The sequence below is a fragment of the Sinocyclocheilus grahami genome, unplaced genomic scaffold (genome assembly GCF_001515645.1).
Source record: "Sinocyclocheilus grahami isolate Dianchi unplaced genomic scaffold, SAMN03320097.WGS_v1.1 scaffold160.1, whole genome shotgun sequence".
Lineage (NCBI taxonomy): Eukaryota > Metazoa > Chordata > Actinopteri > Cypriniformes > Cyprinidae > Sinocyclocheilus > Sinocyclocheilus grahami.
Genome location: NW_015505339.1, coordinates 2,038,365 through 2,045,687, shown reverse-complemented (window position 1 = coordinate 2,045,687; position 7,323 = coordinate 2,038,365).

Here is a 7,323-nt window from a genome sequence, read left to right as displayed (position 1 = left end):
GAGCAGTGTAGAATAAAGGTAAATTATGTGAGATTTTATTTTTTTTTAAATAGAAGCGTTAACACATGTTAGACTGCACCCCATAAAACAACCAAGCCTAGAAAAAAAGCAGTCAACCACCCCTTTAAACTTCTAATATACGGTGTTCTGAACCCACACACCCGAAGCACGTGCATAGAAAGCGGCATGTGAGTACTACACTAAGTTCTCTTTCATCTCTTATTGCGCTTAAACTGTCAAATACACTACATTTTATGTTTCTAAAAACAGTTGGTTATGTCTGTGAAGGTAAACAGCTGGTAAAGAAATCACATGTTTGTATTATATCTGTGCAGCAACAGCATATTGTAAATCAATAAATCACTCTTTCATCTCTTATTGCGCTTAAACTGTCAAATACACTACATTTTATGTTTCTAAAAACAGTTGGTTATGTCTGTGAAGGTAAACAGCTGGGAAAGAAATCACATGTTTGTATTATATCTGTGCAGCAACAGCATATTGTAAATCAATAAATCACTGGTCTCGTCTCCTCTGAGGCTGGGACTCTAAACAGTGTTCTGTGCTCGCCAGTGCAGCCAAAGACAGAACAGTTAGCATGCTTTGCTCGAACTTTCACTGTGGCGTTAGAACTGCTACACCATTGTCGCTTGCGAAAACACAATGGCGGCGCCGTGGGTGGAAACTTGCAGATTAAGGGCTGGTAATATTATAATAAGATCCCCTTTCTACATTACAGGGGGAGCGAATCTGAGCGGCTCATTTTTTCACAAGCTTGCAGAGAAAGGCTTACCAAAACAAAGTTACTAAGTTGTCCCTTTTCACGGTTTTTGGGTTGGTAGATGCACCAGGGACTCGATTACAGCACTTAAACATGAAAAAAAAATCAGATTTTTCACATTTCATGTCCCCTTTAATAAAATTAAGTCCCACCTACATTTTTAAAGTTGAATATCATCTTTCAACTCAGATTTTGAATATAAAATGGGTTGTGAATGGCATTTTAGTAGAGCTGATGCACTACTATCTTTAATATTCAAAGCTGCTATTTACAGTTCCTCTATGAGATTGTACAGGGATTAGTTGTAAGCAAATCATCAACTCTTATCAAGTCAGCAATGACATAGTTGCACATAATCAAACTTCAGCTTTCATAGTGACCTCAGATAACCTCATATATCTGTGGTTACTATAGAGACCTGTCGTCAAAAGTCTGCAACTTCCCCTTTGGTCAGTGAGGGAAGTAATTTGCAGTTGCACCTGAATTTTCAAGACAAAGGGCTGCAACCTGACCCTTGGAATTTCAGGGCTTTAGGGGAGTTTGTCAATGATCAGGGGTCAGGATTTGGGAAGAAAAGGTCACCATAATTGGAGAAATCAGAGGGAGGGCTTGGTGTTCCAACTGTGTGCTTTTGTCTTGAACAGTGGTAACCCTTAACACTGAAAATCAGCCACATGTATACTGAAAAAAATGGTGTAGAAACAATTTTTCACTCAGAAACTGCTAGTAAATTTCACATTTTTATAGTGCAGAAAGCAACTGCAGCAAGGGGTCTGAAACAGACAGTTTTGCATCAGCATGAAGGCAACTATTTTTACAAAACAACAATTTAATTCCTCTTTTATAAGTTGCTTTGGCTAAATGCATAACTGTTAATGTGATTTTAACAGACATTGAAAAGGTACGTTTTTCAAAGCCTCATGCAGTAAAAAATTTAATTCAGATTATTAATGACAATGAACAACATTTATATCCTGCAAAATCTGCACAAATCAATTACAACCAGACATGGTCACATTTAACCTCCACTTTTGTCCCAACAACTTTTATTTGCATCTCTCATTCAGACTCTGTGTGCACACTGTAAAACTACAGGGTCAGTCTTTTGTGTCCTCTATCCAAGCAGACTTTCTTTAAGAGGGGATGATGCTGTGGAATGTGGCCAATTTGGCCCCCGTCCTGAATAGTGACGCTCAATGAGGCATGCTGGGTACTCCAGTAAGTGTGTCCACTGCACTGGCAGTTAACATAACAAAGACTATGAGATGTAGAAGAATTAATTACAGAACTAGGGCAGTTCAAGTAATGGGATTTTTTTTTAATAGGCTGATCATAGTAGCACGGGCTCTCATCAACAACCTATAAAATTTGAGGAATCATTAATAATTTATTAATATTTTGATTAGGTGCTGTTCAAATGACAAAACATATGGCACTGGGGAAAAATTGGAATAATTAAGATATTTATTGTTTCCTATGCTAAACAAGGCTGCATCTGGGTACTCCAGTAAGTGTGTCCACTGCACTGGCAGTTAACATAACAAAGACTATGAGATGTAGAAGAATTAATTACAGAACTAGGGCAGTTCAAGTAATGGGATTTTTTTTTAATAGGCTGATCATAGTAGCACGGGCTCTCATCAACAACCTATAAAATTTGAGGAATCATTAATAATTTATTAATATTTTGATTAGGTGCTGTTCAAATGACAAAACAAATGGCACTGGGGGAAAAATTGGAATAATTAAGATATTTATTGTTTCCTATGCTAAACAAGGCTGCAGTAAAAAATAGTAATATTGTAAAATATTATTGCATTTTTAAAAATCCATTTTCTATTTGAATATATTTTAAAATGTAATTTATTCCTGTGATGCATCATTACTCCAGTCATCAGTGTCACATGATCTTTCAGAAATCATTCTAATATGCTGACTCAAAAAACACTTTATTTCAAAGGTCGCATTGAATCTATCAAAAGTGGCAGTAAATAAATTCATAATGATACAAAAACAAAAATCTATTTCAAATGAATGCTGTTCTTTTGAACGTTCTACTCATCAAAGAATCCTGAAGAAAAAAAGAAAATTTGAATATTAGAATGATTTCTGATGGATCATTCAGTGAAACTGAAGACTGGAGTAATGATGCTGAAAATTCAGCTTTGCATCACAGGAATAAATTACATCTTAAAGTATATTCAAATAGAAAACTGCTATTTGAAATTGTAATAATATTTCGAAACTTTTGATAATTGTTTATAACAACAATAATTGCTTACAGTGCAATAAAGTTCTCTCTGAATGAACTATAAAAATGCAACTAGCGAGTTGATGACATACCTTTTACTAGCGCTGCTGCATTACAGCCTACCGTCTAAGAGACTTGATTAGTCGCTCCTTGTTTCTAGTGGAAATTTCCATTCTTTCACCACAGGGAGGGTCTTCTAAACAGTCCCCTCCCATAATTCCTCCTTACCTGTGATGATCATTTAGATGTGCTTCACCCATATTCAGGAGGATGATCTCATTACCAAAGCCACTCCTGGCTAGAAAGTTTTCCAACGGTCTGCAGGTTTTAGCAGGTCATAGTCAAAATGAAGGCGGTCTGAAACCAAATCCTCATGTTCCTACATGTGGACGTCTAATGTATGTTAAACTCCTAATGTTTTACAGTGTCTGCGTCCCTCAGTGTCATTGGATATTATAACAGTTTAAGAAGTAACCAATCTGGATTCATTCTCCCGGATCTGTACGGTAGCTTTCATTTGCAGCAGATGATAATGCACAAGGGAATTAAACAAATTACCAATAATCCAGATGGCTAATTAGCATTTCCCTCTTCAAGCTGCAGCTGACATTTCTCCCATTAGATTTGATTTGGGATACATGCAAGTTCAAACATACAATGAGATATTCATACCAATTAAATTGTCTGCAAAGATCTGCAAGAAATGTAGTTTTCCAGAGAAACACTGGCAGATGCAGTGTTGAGATAATCCGAAACGCAACCCACAAGAGCTGCCATATACACACTAGTTTTACAGGACAAAGAAGTCTTTATAAACAGCAAGAGCTGCTCAGAAGTTATTGCACAGTGTGCAACCATCACATACTACATCAAACCGTTTCATCTGTCCCTTATAAAGCCAAGGTTAATAGTTAAACTCGATTTTCTGAAGAAAATGCGAGCAGCGTTTGCCTAACCTCACTAGTCAGGTGTGCCTAACTGTTAAACAGTTTGAATTGATAAATCGCTCAAAAAAAGTGCTGTGATGTTATATGTTCAGTGTTATTTTAGTATTATTTATATAGTTATATTTATTAGTATTGTTTTTAAACATTTCTATAGTTTTATTATTTTTTAAGCTTTTATTTCTTATTTATTTCAGTCTTTGCAATTGTATTACTTCATTATAAAACTTATTTATTTCATTTAGTTGCCAATGCAGCATTTCTGAATTATTTTATTTTAAAATCCATCCTCTTTTTCATTCAGATGGGCATCAGTCATCACTGTTTTTAGAACTTCCAGCTAACTCTATTTTTAAGACAGTGAATCATGTTATAAATAGCCCAACTTTAAAAAAATAAGCCTTTTGTTTCATGCCATTGCACTCCAACAATGAGGCTGAATATTAGAACAAGTTTTATATAAACAGTCCTGAACAATAGAGGAATGATATCAAGCAGTTGTAAAGTATAGCACCATTTAGACAGTATATAATTATATATAATTTTCCTTAATTGTCATAAAAAAGCTAACCATCATAAAAAATCAAATGGTTCTAAAAGCAAAAAATGTGTGAATATTTAATAAACGTTTTAATAATTAAAAAAATATATAAAAAAAAAAAAACAGGTTCCATTAGTTAGCATTGGTTAACTACATTAGTTAGTGTAAACTAACAATGACAAATACTTAAAAGCATTTATTAATCTTCGTTAATGTTGATTCCAACATTTACTAATACATTGTTCAAATCAAAAGTTGTATCTATTAATGTTATTTAAAGGACCTGAACTAACTAACAAATGAAAAGCTGGATTTTTATTAACGAACATTAACAAAGATGAATAAAAACTGTAACAATATATTGTTAATTAATGTTAGTTAATTCATTAAATAATAAATTAAATATAGTTAGCAAATCTCATTGTACCTTATTGTAAAATGGCTACCCTATATAGCCTTTTTTATTTTTTTGTAAAATTATGATCCACACATGCTTGAACTGGGTTTTACCATTCTTTGACATTATGTGTGTGCATGTATTTAAACGTTTAGAATAATTCATATTTTAAAATGTTTAAGTTCACCAAGGCTGCATTTATTTGGTCACAAATACAGTAAAAACAGTTATTACAATGTTACAGTGTTATTACAATTTCAAAATAACGGTTTTCTTTTTTAATATATTTTAAGATGTCATTTAATCCTGTGATGAAAAGCTGAATTTTCAGCATCATTACTCCAGTCTACAGTGTTGCATGATACTTCAGAAATCCTTCTCATATGCTGATTTGATGCTCAATTATTACTGCTCACTTGTTGATAATGGTTAAAATGACCATAAGGGCCTGTTCAAGAATAAACTATAAAATTATAATAATATGCAGCCTTCAGGAACAAATCAAAGGAAGTCACCTACAACTGCCCCTCATGCTACTTTTAGTTTAAAATATATAGACATAAACTATTAAAATACAGAATTAAATCTCATGGTGTTTACCAGGTAAACTGCACTATTACTATTCAAACATAGTTTGGAAACGTACTTGCAAATTTATTTTTTTTGTTTTTGGGCCTATATTGCCCAAAGTATTGGGAAAACTCAATCAAACAAAACGAATTGCCAAACACCATTGATTTGTACATATGCGTAAAATCATTTTAGACACTTCCAAAACTGTGCCAACAAAGATGGAAATACAATTTTTTAATACATGAATTATGTTTCCATCTTTGATGCCAGAGTTTTGGAAGTGCCTTTTTCTGTTCTAAAGAAGGTGTCCCAATACATTTGTCCATATGTATGTACAAGTCATTGGTGTTTGATGATGAGTTTTTGGTCTGTGAAAGTGAAAAGTGACGTGACATGTGGCCAAGTATGGTGACCCATACTCAGAATTAGTGCTCTGCATTTATCCCATCCAAAGTGCAGCCAGTGGGCACCCATTTTTTTAGTAGTTGGGGGTTCGGTGCCTTGCTCAAGGGCACCTCAGTCGTGGTATTGAAGGTAATGGTATTGAGAGCGCTGTATTCACTCCCCCCGCTGTATTCACTCCCCCCACCTACAATCCCTGCCGGTACGAGACTCGAACCCGCAACCTTTGGGTTACGACTTCCCCCTGCAAAGATTTACAGTCACACCAGAGGTGTTCGGATGGGATTAGGACTTGGCTTTCTGCAGACCAGTCAAGTTCTTCCACACTGACTGAATCAATCTTTTTTTTTTTTTACCTTGCCTCATATACAGAGGCATTGTTGTGTTAGAATAGAAAAGTGTCCTGTTCAAACCATTGGTATAAAATTAGAAGCACACAATTCCCTAGAATAGCAGTATATGCTTTTTTTTTAATAAAAATGTGAAATTACTAAAGTAGTCAAACCTGTTCATTATAAGGGGGTGTCCCAGTACTTTTGGCAATATAGTGTACAAGCCAGCCTAGCTTTTCAAAATCTTTGTTTGCAATTTAATAATATTGACCTATCATTTTTGCTATTGCTTTTTGACCATTAGGTATCAGTAACATAATTCATTCAGAACCTGTTTTATAGACATAGACTTTCTGTACCACACTATTCTGCTGATATGGAATGAGTTTGACTACTTAATCAGTTATATTAATAGAAATGCTTCACTGGGGCAAACAAAAAAAATCCTAAATTAATAAATAGGATACCCCATAGCAGCATTTCCAGCAGTATCCAACACAATCATTTATTTTATTTATTTAGTCATTTAGCAGATGCTTTTATCCAAAGCGACTTACAAATGAGGACAATAAAAGCAGTCAAAACTAACAAAAGAGCAATAATATATAAGTGCAAATGACAAGTCTCGGTTAGCCTAACGCAGTACACGTAGCAAGGTGTATATATATATATATATATACACACATACACATATATGTATATATATATACATACACACACATACATACACACACATATATATATATACACACATACATATATTATACACACACACACACACATATATATACACACACACACATACTATATACACACACACACACACATACATACACACACACACATATATATATATATACACACATACATATATTATACACACACACACATATATATATACACACATACATACATTATACACACACATATATATATATACACACATACATACATATACACACATATATATATATATACACACATATATTATATACACACACATATATATATATACACACATACATATATTATACACACACACATATATATATACACACATACATATATTATACACACACACACATATATATACACTTATAAT